The sequence below is a fragment of the Hydra vulgaris genome, chromosome 12 (genome assembly GCF_038396675.1).
Source record: "Hydra vulgaris chromosome 12, alternate assembly HydraT2T_AEP".
In the NCBI taxonomy this organism is placed as follows: domain Eukaryota; kingdom Metazoa; phylum Cnidaria; class Hydrozoa; order Anthoathecata; family Hydridae; genus Hydra; species Hydra vulgaris.
Window position 1 is genome coordinate 50,164,881 of NC_088931.1, and position 22,370 is coordinate 50,187,250.

Consider the following 22,370-nt stretch of genomic DNA (forward strand, 5'->3'; position numbering starts at 1 on the left):
GGAAAAGTATTATAGTTCTTGCACTCGACTTTAAATCCAAAAGTCTGAAGTTTAAATTTAAAAAATTGATTAATAACGTTGATTTCTGCCATTAAGATCTCTGCTTCTATAAATAAGACTGATAGAAATTTATTTATCAAAGCATTTATCGAGGCAGCAAGTTTATCTGTAGGACAAAATTAAAAATAGAGTAGTAAAAAGAGGTATTAAGATCCATTTATAGACTACCTGGTAGCATGCTACCATATTAAGCGCGCACTAAGTCGGTAAAAACAGTCAAGAAAATGATAAATTTATAAAAAAAAAGTTTATTGCAAAAAATATTATAGCTTTATTAAGAAAAATAAAATCTTAAATAACTAAAAAAAAACACAGTAAAAAAAAGAGTTTAAATAAATTTTATAATCTAAACAATGAAAATAAAATAATCATCTTCACAATTAATAATAATCAAATACAACTAAGCTTTCTCATCAAATAAGTCTTTTTTAACAAGCGATGATAAAACTGGTTCTCTTTGAGAATATTGCGAGAATGGGCAGTTCTTATAAAAATATTTTCTTTTTATGAACTTTCGGATGATAATGCAGATTATAGCAACAAGCAGAAAAAAAAAACATGCTAGCAATAAAGCCAACTTTCTCTCCATTATTCAAAGTGTCCACCCATGCGCCTAAAAAAGATTTAGTTTCAAATTAATTTTACTTTAAATACCTCACCACAGAGTTTACACAGTAGAAACAACTTTTAGTTCAAAAAAGAAATAAATAGTTTTTTGCTTTCTAGAAAAGCATTATTCAAATATTATTATAATGTGGTGATAATGGCTTTTTATTTAAAAAAAAATATTTACTTAACACTTTTTTTTGGGGAAAGGACCACCATTAGCCTTGGGTGAAAACAGTTTTTATCAAAAATATTTACAAGAAAAACTGTTGTACTCTACCTTTATATAAATGAAAGTAATTTGTGCAAAAAAAATTTAAAAAAAGTAAAAAATGTAAATGCTCCATTTTTTAAAATTCTTTTAATCAACTACGTTTTTGCTTGCTTGCTTGAGGCCATCTATTTAAACTACTTCCAGTTATCCTATTAATCTGAAGTTTTAATTATAGACTTAATATTGTTGAAAACACATTCTATCAAACTTTGAGGGTTCAGGCAGTAAAAGATCCAAGTTTATATTGAAGAGTTATTTCAAAGGATCCACTTTGGATTGCCAAAAAATATTTTCGAATTTAACTTAATACTTTAATCATAATAGTATAAAAGTGCAATATTTAATAACAAATTTAAACTGATAACTTTTTTCATTTTTTTTGACATATCAATTTATTCTTTTATTAGCTGCATAACCTGTTATTTTACATGTCATGAATCTTAAAATAACCTGTTATTTTACATGTCATGAATCTTAAAATAACCTGTTATTTTACATGTCATGAATCTTAAAATAACCTGTTATTTTACATGTCATGAATCTTAAAATAACCTGTTATTTTACATGTCATGAATCTTAAAATAACCTGTTATTTTACATGTCATGAATCTTAAAATAACCTGTTATTTTACATGTCATGAATCTTAAAATATTAAAATTTTTTAATGAATCTTTTGATCAATTTATTATTTTTATACATTTGATTCTGGTTTTATTTGATTTTTTGAAATTTTGCTACGTTATAATATTTATTGTATTTTCTTTAATAATGATTTTTTAGTAAAGATATTGTTCAAGCGGAATTATTTTTAGTAAATATATTGTTAAAGTGGATATGATAAACATAGTTTTGAAATGTCGTATAACATTTTTTTAAGTGTTAATAGTTAATTAAAATTGATTCAACTACAACAAAAATCAACAAATCAACCTTAAAAACATCAGGCGTTAAAACCGAAAAAAGCAGCCACTATATTTTTGTTTCCAAAGAAAACCCAAAGAAAAACCAAATGCACAAAATGCAAAAATCATTAATAAAATCACAAATTATAAATTGAAACTATATATTATTTGTGATATATAATTTCAATATATCAAAATCAAGTACAGTACAATTACAAAAAGTTTATAGTAAATTTTTGTTATTCAAAATTTGTTTTATAACTGTAACTGCCAACTTCCTAAAGATGACTTTTCTGGATATATAATTGCAGATTGTAAATGTGTAAATCAAAATTAAATTCCACAAAGCTGTTAATTTTAAAACAAAAAAGAATTGAAAGAAAGTTTGCTTTAAATAATAGAAAAATTTGAATAATAGAAAAACAGAGAAAAGTTGATACAACAAAAGCAGGCAATTCAGATGAATATGAAACCATCAAGTGATTGATTATGTTTTGCTAAAACCAGAATTGACTCAAACGTTAGTGAGTAAGATGATCTAATTAACTGGAATATTGTTTAAGTCACAAGACTACCATTCAACAACAGAATAGATCTAATCAACAATCAAATCATACATCAACAACAGAACAGATCCATTCAATTGTTGATGTACCTATTAAAGATGCTTACCCAAACCACACACAAAGTGTTGAATGCTGTGTTAACTTGTGACCAATGCTGCTAAATTGATATGTGGATCAGGGAAAGATGGCTTTACATGGGCGAATATAATGTTGAGAGCAATCATTCCTTCCTTTAATACAAAGAAATATTTTGTAATTAATCAAAAAAAACTACGTGACTGCATTTTTATTGCTTCCATTTTCGTTATATAGTTTTGTATATTAAGCTTTGATCCGATTAGGTGATATTTGATCCAATTATATTTGATATATGATAGGACACATATACCTGGAACATTGTTGTAAGCTTTTTTATAACATTCATTTGCACTAAAAACCAGTTTTTTATAACAAAATTTATTTTTTCATATCAATCTAGTCTAATTCTAACCTGTTCTGATAGCCCGTAATACTGCTTTAAAAATGTTTTTTAAATAATGATAAAAACAAAAACTAACTTACAACTTTTTTGTTTGGTAGAAAAAAGTCCCTCTATTATGATATTTTCACTTGCTCCCAAAACTAAAACAACTTTCAATTAACAAAACAGGCACACCATCCATGCGCTACATGGCACTATTAAAACTCTATTAAGATATTTTTCAGCTGTTGAGGAAACCAGCCTCTCTGAGAGCTACCACAGAGTTCGGGAAACCTGACTACCAGCCAGCCTCAGAACCATAAAGCTTTACCCTCATTAGGAGATTAGTATTCATTAGAATGAGTTGCCTAGTCATAAAAACAGAGACACAAGCAAAACCCATGCATTGAGTCAAGAAGATCCAGCATTTAACATCCTAAACTGAAAACAATGTATTAAAAAATACATCTGCGCCTGTCTAATAGATGAAGAAGGGGTGCGAGGCTGATCAACAGACAGAATCTGTCTAGTAGGCCTTTTACAAGACAGTAGCCGGGTGCATTCAACATCTGCCCAAAATAAGTATTTTTATCAAAACATCATTTCTAGCCTTTACTTAACCAAGAGCCCCAAGACATGGGGTATTTTAAGTATGAGTTGCCTAGCCTTTCCCTAAGAAAGCGTTTCCTACAAGGCAGCAGGGCATGAAGCAGGTTGTACGGGTTACATGTTGTCAGTAGCAGGATAACCTTACCTGACTTAATATTATATACTGTAATATTAAGTATATTATATATATATATATATATATATATATATATATATATATATATATATATATATATATATATATATATATATATATATATATATATATCAGTGAATCTCGTTTCTTTTTTTAATGTTGTTTATTTGTTTATGTGCTTGAAGGTTTCGGACGTATTGGATACACTTCTAAGTGCAATAAATCGAAAGTGCATTCTCGTTTTTTAATTTTTCTATGAGGGACCTGATATTTTAGGCTGATGTGATATTTTATTACAGCTTTATGGCTATTTTTTAGGACAACTCCGAACAACTAGCCGCGCCACTGATTATATTATTTATTATTAATTATATTGTTTCGTTGGAGCAGGTAACTTGCAAAGATAACCCATTACCTTCACAGACCTAATTAGTAAACTGTGTAGGCCATAAATACCTAAGAGGACACTAGTACTTCTATAAAAGGTTACAAACTTGTTTGTAACTTTGCTTTAATTTTTAAAAAGAGAATATTTAAAAAACTTTTTTTAAAGTTATAATTTTTCACAATTTTTACTTTTAATATTGCTATATTTATTTCACACGTCAATGTTTTCATCTGTCAAATAATCTTCATTAGTAGCTTCTAAATCGTTCATTATTTTATCTTCTAAATTAATAATTTCTGTTGGTTCCGATAATTCTAGATCTGAGGATTCTAGTTCTGTCAGTTTTATTGATTCTTTATTGTCCACTTCTAAAATTAAAATACTCTTTACTTTTTCTGGAAGTTTGAGCACAATTTTCTTCGTCCGTCTAAATTCCAAGGAGATAGAACTAATAGGAGGATCGGATAATCTTATTGCACGGTTAAAGACGTCTTTAAAATTTGCTTGTCTTTAACATTTACGAGCATGTAGTTCACGATGTCGTCTTTAACAATTGTTTCGGCATTCATATGCTTCCTCGGCTAAAACTCCCAAAGGAACTGGCGAGTTTTCATTATTTCTGCTTCATGTGCAAGAACTTTGTAAACTGTTGACGGTATTTTATACCAATCATACAGATCTAAATATCGACGGTATACTGTTTTACAGTATAGCTCAAATAACTCTGGATTCAATGTTTCCTGACAACTTATTGCAATTAAGATATTTTTGAACATTTTAATAATTGTTTTATTAATCCCTAATATTTCGCTTAGTTCTTTTGGGTCAGAGAATGCTTTTCTGCAAACTTTTCCGGTGGTAGATGTTCCTGCTCCACTAACTGTGGGAAAATCAACTCGGAGATGCTTCCTTTTGAACATTTCTTTTTGTTTTCTTGGATAAATTTTTTTTTGTTATCGTATACTGTCTTGAGTTCTTTGGTTACTCTCCATTTTTTGAACTCGAGTCGGTATAAAAATATGTAAAAGACACTCTAGAAATCTTATCCAATTGTGTAACGGAGATATGCCATAGATAAGTGTACCTTTTTTTGCTGTAAATCCACTTAGAAAGTTCTTCAAACAAGTCATTGTAATTGGTGTAGCTCCGCAAATACAACAGCACTGCGTTGACGATGTGTTAGTTATAATTCCTAAAACCTTTCAATCAATCATGCACAAAATAAAATTGAAATCAATAATAACAAACTTTACATTAACCAATTCAATATTCACTGAATGCAAATCCAAAATTTCATTTTCTATTTGACGTTTTTTTCCTAAAACGACTACGACAGTTTCTTTGATGAAATGAAGTTCAATTGGCCTACAAAATCTTACACTATGAGGCATTAAGTTGGTCCACAAAAAGTCACTTTTTGAATTTGATACACTAAGCCTCAAAGGTGTTGTTACAACTGCAAACATGCTTGAATCTTGACTTTCAACAGAATCGGAAAACTCTTGGTTGAACGAAGGCTGCCCAGTAGATCCATCCATACCCCAACTGTTTAAAAGCAAGATATTTTCACTTAGTTTGTTACTGATATCCAAATAATTCATTATTTCTTTTTGCCTCATTTTAAAAATTCTTTCATAAGTACTTGTAAATCTACTTTGACTCTTAAATCACTGACTTCCAAGTGATTATTCTGTGACCACACAACTTAAAGGTTTTTTCAACTGTTGAATATGATGGATATCTTATTTTAGATGCCTGTTGGATTCGTTTATAGCCAGATACGCTAAGATCTACATCAATTATTATTGCAGCCGCTTCTTCAGCTGTCATTTTATCATTGTAATTTGTCAACTGAGCAAACATATGATGTGAATCTTTATGCTTTTTGATAACATGTGTTAACACATTGAATAAAAAAAAATCTTTTTGATTATATACTTTTTTATGGGCTATAAGCAATGATTTTTCAATTGAATCAAAATTTGAATTTGTATGCTCTCTTGCAATTATCCGACGTTTACTTCTCTTACTCATATCATCAAAATCTTTTTTTGGTCCACCTTTTATATTTTGTGCCAATTCCAATGACGAGAAGTCTATTTCAAACTTTTGATTTAACCATTTTTTGTGTTTCTTTTAAAAAAAAACTGTGTTTCCTGATGAATCTCTCCAAAGTCTTTGGTAATTCGATGAAACTTCATTTAACATTTGTAACAAGTTTTCTTTTTTACCATAACTCATACAAACTCTAGAGATAATGAAAAGTAAAGCATTGTTTATATTTTCTTCTTTTGTTGAATATTTGAAACAGCTAATAATATCTTTTGTTGTAAAATCTTTGCTTTTGATTTTAGTAGAATGTATAACTTTTTATTCTTTTAACTTTTTAATTATTTTTTTTTAATTATGCTAATTTCAAGCATGGAGTGTTAATTTTAAGCATCGGATAATAACACATATGCAAATAATTACCAAGTTAAATGTCAATTATCAATAATAAACTATAATTTTCAATTGATTATTGAATACAAAAAGTCTTATGTAGACTTTTGATCAATTATCACTTAGGAAAAAAAAAAATTTTAAATTGGCTATAATTCAGGTAGCGCAAACTTCAAAGAGAAATTTCTATCATAGTCGCAAAAAGTCGCAGCTAATTTTTTAATTTCTTAAAAATAGACTCAATCCCACGTTATTTAATAATAATTTGGTCGATATCTTTTGATACTATATATTTTGCGAGTTCGCGGAAGTTGGAAGTTGTGATTTAAACTTTTTTTTCGGCTTGAAACATCATGAAAATTGAAAAAGAAAAAAAAAAAATTTTTGAACATCTTAAGACGTATATAATTTGATACTCTTTAATATATAAATAAATTAGCAGAAAAAAAAATTATTCACGAAACACTGCAAGAAAAACAAAAACATATAATTTTTTTTGAAAACTTAAATTTGGCAACCATTTTTGACTTTGATGGTCACTATCTCTGGGATTACTATCACCAGAGTAAAAATATTTTGTATTTTCCTTAATCTGAGTATTTTAAAGCAGTAGGAATTTAGATTTCAAAAATCTGAGACAACTTTTTTTTGTATTTTGGCCACCCCAAAACACATAGTGCATTGGTCTCCTCATAAAGTACTGCGAGAACATAGTTTAAGAGAGATATTTTTAAAAGAAATGTATTCTTACGTTATTAAATTTGATATTATTTCCAAAATAAAATAAACAGAAACATTTTAAGCGATATCCACTTGTATCGAAAAATAAATAAATTTTTAAATAAGATTACTTTTTATTTTGTCTATCCTCATTATTAGTTAAACTTTTAAGCTGAGTGTGTTATAAGATTTTTTTTTCTGTTTAAAAAAGTTACTTTTTCTTTTTTTTTTCTTTTTTTTCTTTTTTTGCTGTTTAACAATAAATAATCAACATCTATATACAAGAAAAAAATATGTCCGTAGAATATACGTTTTTAATAGAATATAGATATTAAATTAAAAAAAAAAAAAAAATTAAAAATGGGCATATAACTGCTTCGCTAATTAGTAAATCAAAAAAAGATTAAATAAAATAAATACTAAAATAATTAAAATTACTTGGTGATACCTTTAAGCAAAAATGATTCTCAAATTTTAAAATTTTCCCTTTTTATTAGAAACTTAAATGAACTTAATGACTTTGTCATACATTTGAATCCTTTTTGATAACTATTCCATATATTTGGTCCTCGCAATGCTTTATTCAGCATATTTATTAAAGTTTTGAGGCAGTTTATATGAGTTACTAATATTTGCTCTTAGATAATAGTTTTCATTTATGTTTATTTCAAACTTGTTATTAAAGTTTGCAGGAGAGAGATTATTATTGAATTGATACATAAAAATTAAATGCTGATTTTTTTTAAAGATATTTATTTCAAAAACATCCATCATTTTCATATCTTTCAGGTTTTTACGCTTATTTTTAGAGTAAATGATTCTGCATGTTTTTGTAGACTATTAACTTTTTTAAGTTTTGATGGTTGCGTACTCGCCCATGTTATGTTTGCATAGCTGATGAAGCAATGAGTTTTGTTTATTGATATATGAGCGAACTTGATACATCATACCAATTATATTAGTGATTTTAGATCGAATATATCTTACTTGAGGAAGCCAGGATAAATTCTCATCAACAAAAACTCCTAAGAATCGAATACTGGCTTGTTTTTTAATTAAGTTATCATTTAAGATAAGGTCAGGTAACTTAAGAGGAAGGTTTTCTTTTTGTATTTTTTTATGGAATAATATATAGTTTGTTTTCTCTGAGTCAAGTGAGAGTTAGTTAGCTCTAAACCAATTGTTTACTTTATTTATTTCAATATTCATATCTAAGTATAATTTCTTGATATCATTGTTACACGGTGCATAGGAACATACTCTAAGACCTTGCAACACATCCCCAGATATTTTATTTTTGATTATCATTAGAAAACATTTCCTCATTCAAAAAATGTAAACGACAACTTTTTTTAGTGGGGGCCTGGGGAGAAAACACACATTTTAGGGCAGTGCCCAGGAATTTTGTTGTTCAAGATAAGTAGCTAATAAGCATGGGGCATACTCAAATTTTTAGTATGTTGATACTGGTAGCAAATGAGGATGACTTGCAAAAAATTAAGGTAATTGAAGCTAAACCAACCCCGCCCCGATCCCTAACTGCCCCCTTCTTAGAACTACGTCTCCTTTAATCGTAAATTTTTTTTTTTGTTCTATCATAAAGTAGATCAAAATTCATCGACAGATTTCAAATTTCATCAAAAAATCTCTTTTCGTTTAAGATTTATAACAATGCAAAGCCTAAAATTACCCCCTGAAATAACCTTAAATGGTCTCAACTTTTAAACGAAAAATTTTTTTTTGATGAAATTTGAAATCTGTCGATGAACTTTGATCTAGTTTAATATAAAACAAGCAAAAAGTTGAAAAGTGTTTTTTGGAACCATACCCTGGGAAGGGCTAAAAGGGGTCGAGAAGGGTTTGCTACAATTATTTATTACAGTAAAAAAAAAAAAACTCTGATTTTTATGGTTACATTATGATTGATATTTTATATTTCAAAGTCATACTAAACGTTTGTTTATAGGAGATTTAACACTTTACTTTTTACAAACTACATTCCTGCAAATAGAAAGCTACCTTAAAAGTGCTTGTAGTTGTAAGCAACAACCGCGTTTTTCAGCGCCTCTATATAGTTTGGGCTGTGCTCTCCAACTTTTCTAATTCGCCAAAACTGATTGAAATCCTGATGAATGGATTCGAGAGCTTGTTCAGTCCAGTAACCTAAGCCTATAGAACAGTAGAAGTACAAAAGAAATGCAAGTTTATTTAATAAATATTCGTCGTAAATTATGCAAATTTTACGATTCAACTGTTGAAATAGAGTATTTAATTACAAAGATTATAAATTATTTTTAATCAAATTTAAAAGTTATTTATCATACCAAAGACTCCACCTTTCATGTTGATAAATTCAATAACATGTTGCTCAATTATGTGTACCTTCAAAGGAATTGTAGCCCTTAGATTTCTATAGCTCGTAGAGAACTCCTCTAGATCTTTAACATACGTGGAGCTTAATGATTTTCCAAAACAACTATGGACTATTTTTTCAAAATCTCTAAGTACCTTAATATATTTGGCAGTGGAAACTCCAAGACTAAACTCTTGAAAAAACAGTTCAAAGCTGTCTATGCTTTTAAGCAATTTATGACAAGCATTGCCTTCCAAACGATGCTGCCCTTGATAGGACACTCTGCAGATGTTTATTTTAGACAGATATTGATTAACAAACTGTAACCCACACTCCTTGTTTTCAAATAAATTTTTTTCAATCTCTTTTAAAATTTTGTCTACAACACCTAGCAGTATATGTAGTCCAGGAATATTTACAAGTTCTAGTATTTTTTTGTTTTTGTTGCCTGTTAATAAAGGGGAGTTAACAACATTAGTGTATTTTTTAGCTTTTTTTAAATTTGCACCATCAGCCATCCATTGGTCCTACAATGTACACAAAGGCTCTAGAGTATAATGATCAGCTTTTTGAAAGTCAGGAGATGACGTCATGCAATACGGACAAGGGTGTTTTGATGTTGCAGTTTGTTTTCCAACCATTTGAAGCAAAATCTTTAGATCTTCAGATACTGTGTAATCTAAGGATGAAATGTTTAGCTTATCCAATATTAACCGCAAGTTATGGTATTTTTCGTTCAATGAAGGCAAAATGGCCAATATAATAGTTTTGTGGAATCTTTAAAATCTTTGCACGCATATCCGTCACTCTTGCTCAGTTTCTCTGGAATTTTATTATTTTTTAACTCTGGTTTTAGGGTTATTGACAGTGTAACTTTTAGGAATCCCTGCCCTCCATCTACACCTAATTTGATATCAACATCATTTGTTTCTTGACTTCTGTGATGAAGTACCATTGCTTAGAGTTCTTAATGTCATTGCAATACACAATAGGAGTATCTTTTTCTACCAACTATACATTCATAAAAAATCAAAATGAATAATACAAATTGCAATCTAGCTATAAAATAATTTTTTTGGAAATAGTTTACTTACCTCTTCGCTTTTTTTTAATTTTAATAGCAATGGGAGTTTATCACAATTGAATAAATTTCCAATTATTTCGTTGTTCTCAATCAGTTTAATATTGAAACCGGATTCCACACTTTTTCGTCCTGCCTCACTTCTCAGAAATCGTGCAACTTCAATCATGTTGCGATTACTTATAAATCATAATAAAGTTATTACAAAAATTAGCTTTAAACTCATAACAAATTTATTTTTAAAAGTATTTTTAAGCAACAAAAATTTACCTGGAATGTAGTTTTAATTGAAGTTTGTTCAATTTATCTAAAGAAAAGAAAGGTTTCTTAACCTCAGTCTTTCCGAAAGAGACAGTGAGTTGCTTCGGACCAAAGGTTTTCAAAACTAAGGTGTTCTCTGAGTCATTTGTGCTGAAATCTTTGATAGAGCTGGACAGAACTTTTCCTTGCGTTGTTGGGGATGTTGATTTTACAATGGCAGTCAAATTCTTTTGTCTTTATAATTTCGTACAGGGATGTGGAATTCCCTGTCCCACTTGGGCATAACAATGTTGACAAACTAGTCTTTCTGCAGGTTTATTTGAAACATCTTCAGCGACTTGATAAACAAGCTTTCCCGAAACACAATCAACCATTGGGGCCAATATTTTTTCCATTTTTGATTTGCGCCCATTTTCACAAATAAAATATTCACATTTTTTCCCTCTAATAACTCTGGTATTCAGGTCTAAATTTTATAGCACTTGTATGACAACTATAATAACTAAAATAGCGAAACTAAATTTTAAATGAAGTAAATTAAACATCAATATAGTTATAATTACCTTCATAACACGGCCGCATAATGAAGTAAAGATCAGTCCCTGCAAGCTTTTTTCTACATTTTGAGCAAAGCATGGTAGGAAGGTCAGGATTATCCGCTGAATAATCTTTCCAGAATATAGTTTTGATAAGGTTTGAGTAGTCATTTTTCTTTTTATTTAGATTTAAATAAGTTGTGTCAGGGTTATTTATTGGTCTTAAATCCGTGCCTTTCCTGAAGCAGCAAATGCAAAATTTTTTTACAAAATCAATATGTTCTTTTGCATGTTTAGGCATTTTAAATGAATGCTTCAAATAAAAACTTCTGATATGGATTGATAATATTGGCATGATATATCGATTATATCAATCAAATGTCAATATAATGCCTATAAACACATGTCAATATAATGGCTAAAAACATGCTTTCAGTTCGTATATCAACGGGTGCAAAGAGTTATTATGCAACTGTTAACAATTAGCAACTGCTAACTTTTACTAATTGTTAATAATTAGAGGTTGCTTTGCTTTGTTTTTATTTCAATAAAAATGTAAATAGAAAGTAATAAAAATTACTTATCCGTCTGTAAATTTTAATGTTAAACAAAAATTTTTAAAAACTTTAAAAAATAAAATTGATAAATCTATCACAAATATTTCTGAAAATCTAAATATGGGGCATGGGCATGATTTTGTGGTGTTCGAGAAGATTCCCCGAATCCCCCCTAGGGTATGGTTCCAAAAATCACTTTTCAACTTTTTGCTTGTTTTATATTAAACTAGATCAAAGTTCATCGACAGATTTCAAATTAGATCAAAAAAAAATTTTTCGTTTAAAAGTTGAGACCTTTAAGGTTATTTCAGGGGGTAAATTTAGGCTTTGCATTGTTATAAATCTTAAACGAAAAGAGATTTTTTGATGAAATTTGAAATCTGTCGATGAATTTTGATCTACTTTATGATAGAACAAAAAAAAAATTTACGATTAAAGGAGACGTAGTTCTAGGAAGGGGGCAGTTAGGGATCGGGGCGGGGTTGGTTTAGCTTCAATTACCTTAATTTTTTGCAAGTCATCCTCATTTGCTACCAGTATCAACATACTAAAAATTTGAGTATGCCCCATGCTTATTAGCTACCTATCTTGAACAAAAAAATTCCTGGGCACTGTCCTAAAATGTGTGTTTTCTTCCCAGGCCCCCACTGTCGTTTACATTTTTTGAATGAGGAAATGTTTTCTAATGATAATCAAAAATAAAATCTCTGGGGATGTGTTGCAAGGTCTTAGAGTATGTTCCTATGCACCGTGGTTAGTAAGAAATATATTTGTATCATCAGCAAACATGACTGAATTATGTTTTAAAGATGCATTGTAAAAATCATTTATATAAATTAAAAATAGGATTGGACCAAGGATAGATCCTTGGGGGACTCCACATAAACATTTAAAACTCCAGATTGTATATTACACACGTATTGTTTTCTATCGGTAATATAGCTTTTAATCCAATTGTTAGTTTTATTAATTATACCATAGTGCTGTTAATTATACCAAAAGCTTTTGATAAGTCAATAAATACTCCTAGAGTAAATTTGTTTTGTTTAAAACCATCAGTTATTTGATTAACTAATTCAATGATTGCATGCTCTGTTGAGAAGTTTTTTTGAAATCCAAACTGGTTTGGGTAAAATAATTTGTTTTTAGTGAAGTGATTATAGATTCTATTATAAATTACACGTTCAAAAAGTTTTGAAAATACAGAAAGTATGGATGTAGGTCTATAATTGGTTATGTCTGAATGTTCATTGCATTTAAAAATAGGAATTACTTTTGCTAATTTAAGTACATTAGGGAAAATCCCCGATGTTATTGAGAGCTTAAGTATATGAATCAGAGGTCTGCTTAGACTGATTTTATTGAAGATAACTAAATCGCTAGTTATTTCATCAAACCCTGGTGCTTTCTTTTTATTTAAAGAGGAAAAGGCTTCTTCAAATTCTTTATAGTTGAATTCATTTTTATACATGATAGCGTTATTTGCGGGTTTTAAGTAGTTTTTAAATGAATCAGATGTTGGACTTATTTTATTAGCGAGATTAGGACCAATATTTATAAAATATTTGTTAAATTGTTCCGAGATTTGTTTTTTACAGAATATTTCAGTGTTGTTAATATTAATTTTTTTTGGTAAAGAAGTTGAATTTTCTTTTCCTTCCCATTATCTCATTAATGATGGACCACGTTTTCTTATTATCAGATTTGCATTTAATAATTTGATTACTGTAGTATTTAATTTAGCCTTTTTGATAAGATTTTGGTAAAAATATTTATAATTTTTGTAGTATATCTCATTTTCATTGTTTTTATTTTGTAAAAATTTATTATAGAGTTTTTGCTTCTTTTTTGAGCATTTCATCAGTGATTTATCCATCACGGATTGGCAACTGCTTTTGTCTTAATTTGTATGTTCTCTTGAGGACAGGTTTCATTAAAGCAATCTAGGAATATATCTAAAAAAATATTAATTTTTTAGCTATATTTCTATATTCCTATAAGCTTCGTTAGTGTTATGACATCTATACACGTTGGACCACGTTTCTTGTTTTAGTCTAATCGATAATTCATTAGTATTACTTGTTTTAAGATTGCGTTTTTTCAAATGTATAACTTTTGGTTCACAATTAGACATGGCTTTTAAATTTCTTACTTTTATAAATATCGGAAAGTGTTCGCTAATATCAGTTATAAAATTTCCGGTTTCAAATTCCATTTCCAGGTAATTATTAATTAAAATATTGTCTAATGCCGTTGCCGAGGTCTTTGACACTCGTTTTGGCTTATTAATTGCTGACAAGACATTAAATTTAAGAAGCATATCAAAAAAGGATTTTGTTTTCGGAGACTTTGAATAAGTTAGAGCATCAAGGTTCATGTCTCCTATTTATCTCCAATTATTTTTTTTATTTATTTTTTCAATCGCATTTTTGATAAAAGTTTGAAATGATTTGATTTTACCACTTGGTGGACGATAAACGCATCCGATTAAAATATTTCGAAATTTTTTATTTACAATTTCAATGAAAAGACTTTTATAATTATTGTTTAAGAAGTATGTTTTTTAGGGGTCATCCATAAATGATTTCAGTGTTTTTTCTCAGTTTTTCAATTCCCCCTCCCCCCTTTGTCAAACTGTCAATTTTTGGCAAACCCTTTTGCTCCTTCTGAGACATCTACTGCTTTAAGCCCGTCTCTCGTTTGGTTGACATGGACAGGTGGCGCAAGAAATCTTGCTCTAATTAGAGTAAAGTAAGAGCTTCTAATAGTCCGACAACAAGAACGATTTACACATTTCTAATTTCACGTTTTTCTAAATTTTCATCTATTGTCCTGCCTGATTTTAAAAGATATGTTGGTTATTATAGGTTAAAAATTATATTATTATTTTTACAAATTAACTTTTGTCAATGTAATTACCTTGAGAATCAAGATGAGTTCCGTAATGTTCGTGCGGAAGAATCACCCCAGATAATTCTTTACTTAGAGGTGCCATTCGTCGCTCAGCTCTGTTGAATGCACTGCGGCCTGGAGCGTTTGTCATGATGAAAAGAGCGTCAAGGTTATTCTTCAAGAAATGGTGAATCCCGATTTCAATTACTTTCTGGTATCTGGGATTTTCGTCGGGTCCTCCACTGACGCTAAACACAACGATAGGCTTAACCATATTAGTTTGAGGATCTCTGGTAATAGAGTCGAATTCTTTGATATCCAATTGAAAACAATATAAAATCCTTTCAATATCAATTATCACTTCTGCATTGGAATCATATTAACTTTAGTGATGACGCAAATACAATATATAATAAGTTCTTTGATACTTTCTTCTCAATATACAATGCAAACTTTCCACTTTGTGAACAAATAACAAAAAAAAAAACCTTGAATAGTCCTTGGATTACCAAAGGACTTAGAAAATCCTCTAAAATCAAACAGAAACTATAGATAAAATATTTAAAAACAAAATCAGATGTAAACCAACAAAAATACAAAAATTACCAACATTTATTTGAAAAAATTCGTAAAAAACTAAAAAAAAATTATTATTCAAATTTAATTAGTAAATTTAAAAACGACTCAAAAAATACTTGGAGAGCGTTGAAAGAAATAACAGGAAAACAAAAAACAAATTCAAACTACCTTCCTAAAGTAATTAAAATAAATAAAACAAATATATATGAACCAAACGAAATTGTAAACGAGTTTAACAAATATTTTATTGATATAGGAACTAAATTGGCAAATAAGATTCTTATTACGGAAAAAACTTTTAGTGATTTCCTAGAGCCTATAAGTAGTTCGCTTTTTATAGATAATTTATATTCTGACTTATCTTTTGATGAGTTTAAGAGAGCTTACAAATCTCTTAAAAGAAACAAAGCTACAGGTGCGGACGAAATAAATGACAACATACTCATAGATTGCTTTGAAAATTTAAAATGTATTCTTTATAAAGTGTTCAGGGCATCTATACAGCAAGGTGTATTCCCCGACCAATTAAAAATAGCTAAAGTTACTCCAATTTACAAAGACGGAAAAAAATCGAATATTAGTAATTATCGCCCTATCTCAGTTCTTTCAACCTTCTCGAAAATTTTAGAAATAATTATTTACAATAGAACATACAATTACCTTAATCTAAATAAACTTCTATATAAAAATCAATTCGGTTTTAAAAAAAATTGTTCAACTGAACAAGCCATTACACAGTTCATTCGTGAAATCTCCAATTCATTTGGTAGATCACAATATACACTAGGTATTTTCATTGACCTATCAAAAGCATTCGACACGGTCGATCACAAAATTCTACTTAAGAAACTCAAATTTTATGGAATTAATGGCAAATTAAAAAAATGGTATAAAAGTTACTTGACAAATAGAAAACAATTTGTTTTCTATGGAGATTATTTTCAAAATGAAAAATTAATTGACATAAAATGTGGTGTTCCACAGGGTTCTATTCTAGACCCACTTTTGTTTTTAGTCTATATAAATGATTTAAATAAAGCTTCTAACCTTATGAGTATCATTTTTGCGGACGATACTAATTTATTTCTGTCAAACAGTGACATTTATGAGCTTTTTTCAAATATGAATAAAGAACTCAATAACATCTCCAACTGGTTTAAGTGCAACAAGTTAACTTTAAACATTGACAAAACAAAATGGATCCTTTTCCACTCCCTCGCAAAAAAGCGTTTTTTACCAAATAATTTACCTAAACTTTTTATCGATAAAATTGAAATAAAAAAGGAGTCGGTCACAAGATTTTTAGGCATTTACATTGATGAAAATATTACATGGAAGTATCATATCGACTTTATTTCTACTAAATTGGCCAAAAGTATTGGAATTCTATATAAGGTCAGATACTATCTAAATAAACAAAATTTAATTCAACTCTACTACTCATTTATTCATAGCTATATAAATTATGCCAATATTGTTTGGGGAAGTACCTCTAAAAGTAAGTTACGAAATCTCTACCATCGTCAGAAACACGCAATGCGTTTAATATGTTTTGAAAATCGTTTTTCTCATTCTAATATTTTGTTTAAAAACGTTAAAGCACTTAAAGTTTACAAACTCAATGTCTATAATATATTATGTCTTATGTTTCGTTGTAAAAGTGAACAACCATTGTTCATTTTTAAAGATCTTTTTACCCATAAAGCTATAAACAAATATACTTTACGAAATAATAATTTAATAATTGAACTCTTTTGTCAAACAAAGTTTAATCAATTTTGCATAAACTATCGAGCACCGTATTTATGGAACAAAATTGTTGTTCCAAATTTTGATTTGTCAATTTCGTTTTCTGTTTTTAAAACTAAATTAAAAAACTTTATTTTTTCTACTGACAATATATATATAAATATTTTTGAAATGTAAATTTATTTTCTGTTTTTGTTTATTCTACATTGTTAATAATTATTAAATCAATTGTATTTTTATTATATTATATATACACGTTTGATATATTTTATATGGTTCTGACGACAAGATCTTTTGGATCTTCTTTCAGATACCAAGTTTAAGTATTGTTATATTGTTATAATACGATTAATACTTGTAAAAAAAAAAAAAAAAAAAATCCAAGAGCCGCTGAAAGTCTAATCCATGAGCGAAGGCGGTCGAGGATGCGTGTTTTCCTGATCGAGCAGCAATGTAGGTAGGTCCAGAATAAGTAACAGCATCTGTTTTTCCGAGACAATCTTTTTTGATCGTAATTCTAGCGTATACAAATGGTATAAGCTTATGTTTAGCAGCCACGACCCAGTCGTGGTCCGTGAGAGTTACTCGGTACTCCAAATGCATCATCAACGGCGCCTGTTTTTTGACTGCTGTGATTACAATTGGCACTCTAGCCTTGTCGTCTTGGCTAATGAAAAACACTTCATCTGGCCCTAAAATAGAACAAACGTCTTCCACATACTTCATAGTTGAACTGCAAAAGAGTCCGTCAACATGTTTTAAATGAGATTCATTCTGAGGACTGATCAATCAAACAAGGGCTGTTTTGACGTGCCTTTTGCCTTCTAATGTTCCGTAACTTAAAACGGCTAATTACCGGTATGTTTAATGTATAAATCGTATAAAAATAACATACCGGTAACTGCCGTTATGCTATTTTCATACGAATTATACATTGAACATAACGGTAATTACCCGTTATAAAACACGAAAACTGGCGTTATGTTATCCGTTATGTTTGAAAACCTGAGATAACGGGTAATTACCCGTTATGTTATCCGTTATGTTTAAGGAAATTTCAGTATTCTTAAAATATGCTTTTTTTTTTCTATAATGACCATGCAATTCACTAAAAACAAAACTCTCTCTTTATATATATATATATATATATATATATATATATATATATATATATATATATATATATATATATATATATATATATATATATATATATATATATATATATATATATATATATATATACATACACATATACATACATACATTGTTAGTTGTAACACAACTAGTTACAATTTTTTTATAAAACAGTTTGCTATGGAAAAGGACATTAACTGCGTTCTTAAGAGGAAAAAAGTTTTTTTCCTTCTAAGAAACTCCAAAATGCTGGTTCCTACGGAAATATTTACTCTGCTTGATATTGAACATTTAACAGAGTGAATATTTCTTTATTTATCCATACATTTTGAATCTTGTGTAAGATTTTTTTTTCTTTATAAAGATAAAATGTAATTAATGTCCAATGGCAGGTCAAATGCTTTGCAAATACTTTTATTAGTATTAGTTTGTAATCATTATAAATTATTCTATATATAATATCATGTATTTTAGGATCATGCATATATAACAAACTTTACATTACTTCGAAAAGAGTTCAACAGTGCATTGCACGTTTTTGATATGAAAATAAATTCTTCAAATCCAAATATCTCTTGAAAAAAACCAAGCAACTGCCCAAAACAAGATGGATATGATAAGTCCAATAAATAATACACAATAACTAAAATCACCACCATCTCACTGGTGCTAACTAATGGCTGAGTGTCCATCTCAAGACCGTGTGGACTCCTTATGCCATACTCCCTGTGATTAAAAATCACTTGGGGACCATAAGAACTTGGCAATCTTATGTATTCTCTAATAGACTCACACTAAAAAATATATATAATAGTATAATAGTAAAATAATATTGCAAAAAAATATTGTGAAAATTTTTTAAGTACACATTCCAGTTTTTCACATACATTCCAGTTTAAAATCATTTTTGTGAAAGAATTAAACTGTTACAAAAAAAAAGAGACAGAAGAAAAGTTATTTCATGGAAACATAGACATGCATGTTGTTTAATTCAAAATAAATTCTAATATTCAGGTGATAAACTTACATCCACTTTCATAAACAATTTATCACATGCCTTCTTGGAAATAAGTTTCTGCTGGAGCTTTAACAAATTATCAGTGTGGTTACCAGACTCTGGAGAAATCCAAAACAACATTGCTTGTATCTTGACTGTAGCATCCTTGAAATCAGCATAAAAACGAATTGCTTCCTCCAGCATTAGTGTAGGAGCAAAACCAATTCTCTTATCACACTGAATGTCTCACACTGAAGGTATCACACTGAATGTCTCATTATTAAATAGTTGTCTATTTAAAATGGACAAGGTTGGCTGGGAAGGTTTTTTTTTTAATTCATTCTAAAATGAAAAGTACTAGTCAATTTTAAACATACAAGAGCTATAAAAACTACTCTAATAAAAACCGGAATAAATTAAGAGAAAAACTATTTACAAGAATATCTAAATAATATAAATATTGCTTAAATACATAAATTATATTTTTCTTACTTCAACATCGTTTCACACCTGTGGAAGCCTTTTCACCTTTAAGCTGTGACACTTGGTATACTGTCGTTGTCGAAAGTTGTTTGGCAACTTTTTAAAAATGAGATCCTAACATAACCAAAATATAATCTTATAGTTTATAAAAAAAAAGTAATAGCAAATTCATGAGGCTGTTTGCTAAACAAACATTAATGCATAAGTTGTCAAATAAAACTTTTAAAAAACATCAACTTTTAAAATATACTTATTAATAATACATAATGCATAAATGATTATCTATTTAAACCAAAAAGTACATGAACTTAAAAAGAATAAAATCTTTAAATGCAAAATTAATACTATCACTTTTAGTATAAACAAATTGGACTAACAAATACATTATTAAACGTAATATTTCACTTACCCATCGTTGACCATAACAAGGATATAAGCCAAGACAAGTCGACTTTAACTTTGAAAAAAATATTTTGTGCAGAAGAATTCTATTTTCAATGATAGCATGAGTTGGGAGAAGCAGAATGATAACAGACAAGCCATTAATTCTCTGGCCACAATCTTATCTTCTACTACAGAGTTCCTGATAACAAATTGTTTAATGTGTGGAGGAAAGTAATTAATGAGTTGTTGTCTAACGTCACCAATAAAAGGAATTTTATCAATCTAAATCAATATGCAAGTAGATATTAATTCCATAATATTAGGAGAAATTCGTTATTAAACTTGACATGGTAAAATCTTCAAATAAAAAAATGCAAACTTATTTTTTTAACTATAACATTTAATGATCAAGTGCTTCTTAAGTCAAAAAATGTTTTTCTTCAATATCAGGATGTAAGCCTGACAATGGCACCGCCTATATATAACTCAATTAACTTTAAAAAAAATAAAGAAGTATAAATTCCAAATATTAAAAAAAAGCTATACAAACATATATAACAATATACATACATATATATATATATATATATATATATATATATATATATATATATATATATATATATATATATATATATATATATATATATATATATATATATATATATATATATATATATATATATATATATAAAATTAAGCAAAATAACATTTACAAACTCAGTCTAAAATAATTTGTGACAATATTATTCTTTCAGTAAACTTTTGGTTGTATTTTCTCACTCTGTTAATAGGTGCATATGTACTTTATGAATGACTCCTAACTGTATTAAGCTATTTATTTACAAGTAATATATGGAAGTGCTGGGGGTACAATATAGATGTTACCAGCCTCTTTAAAGTAAAATGCAGGCCAAGGAAAAGGAATATTTTCTGTTGAAATAGGTCTTAAAGGAATATTAATATCTTCAATACCACTAAAAAAATCCTCTTATCTCATCATATGCAACAGACTGGAGCTGTGTTGTAATAAAAAACTTTTTGTCACCTCTGACTTGTATCTCCTTAATTATATAAACAAGAAATTGTGAACCACTATTAAACCACAAACATGACCCAAGACAATATTTAATACCATTAACCTCAATACGAGATATTACATTTTTCCTAAAAGTTACTTGATCTAATTCACAGAGAACTCCATTATTCAACTCACCAGTAGTTTAAAATCATTCCCTTTAGGGCTGTATATGGCATATTTTTAAAATTAAAATGTGTGATGTTTTTAATTACTTGGTGTTTTCTCTCAAATCCCATGCACATGTGGTATCGTAGAGGACCAAATTGTCTGGATTTATATTTCTCATACTATTGGAGTCACCAGATTTTCTACCATATTTTCAACTAACTACTTTTATACTAACGACAAACATTCTGAGTTTCGATGATTATGAGTGATATTTACGTATTATATTTATAAGACACATTTCAGCCATAAAAGAAACGGTAAGTTACTCATAATTATTAATTTCTATTTTCTATTTGCTTTGTGTTATTTCTATACATTAAATTGTTTATTTTTATACATGCGCATACATGCATGTGTACACGTTTGTCTTTTCTAATGTAAGTGTACATGATATTTATATGTATCAACATATTTGCTTATATTTACACCACGCGCATCCCTTACCACCCTCATGAGATCTCTAAGAATGTTGGAGCTGTATTAAAAACTGGGATAGGGATTGGGATTTTTGGCTTTTGTAGTCTAGTCCTGTTATATTGCAATATTGACTAGCATGACGTAGAGTGCAGGCGGTGAGATCTGTTGCAAGGACACGCCCCTGACGAGTGGCGTTAGTGCAGGTCTCGGGCTCTCCGAAACGTCATTGGTGATCGCAGTGCATTCCTGAGGAGGGGGATCACCATTATGCACTACTTAATTCTGATTGGTTACCATGGCACCAACATTTTTTAGCGCTTTGTGAGCTTTATATTATGAATTTGTTACATTAATGACATTTATATACTTTTATCTCACACAGGTGATTATCAGTTTTCAGTTGGTTATCTAGAGTTTAGACCATATATAGTAGCACATTTACTAGCCTATTTTTTCTTTTTATATTGCTCGTACTTATATTTTGTATCATTTTACTTTATATTTTGTTATCTACTTATTTTATTGTTTTTG

General features: G+C 28.8%; 1 long non-coding RNA gene across 1 annotated transcript; it reads right to left on the reverse strand.

Annotated features, from left to right (window-relative positions):
- Positions 1-384: 384 nt before the first annotated feature.
- LOC136087799 (uncharacterized) lies at positions 385-7,752 on the reverse strand. Its single transcript, XR_010642080.1, has 2 exons — positions 7,613-7,752; positions 385-673 (listed from the first exon to the last, which is right to left on the reverse strand). It is a non-coding gene; the product is annotated as an uncharacterized LOC136087799 (long non-coding RNA).
- Positions 7,753-22,370: the final 14,618 nt, after the last annotated feature.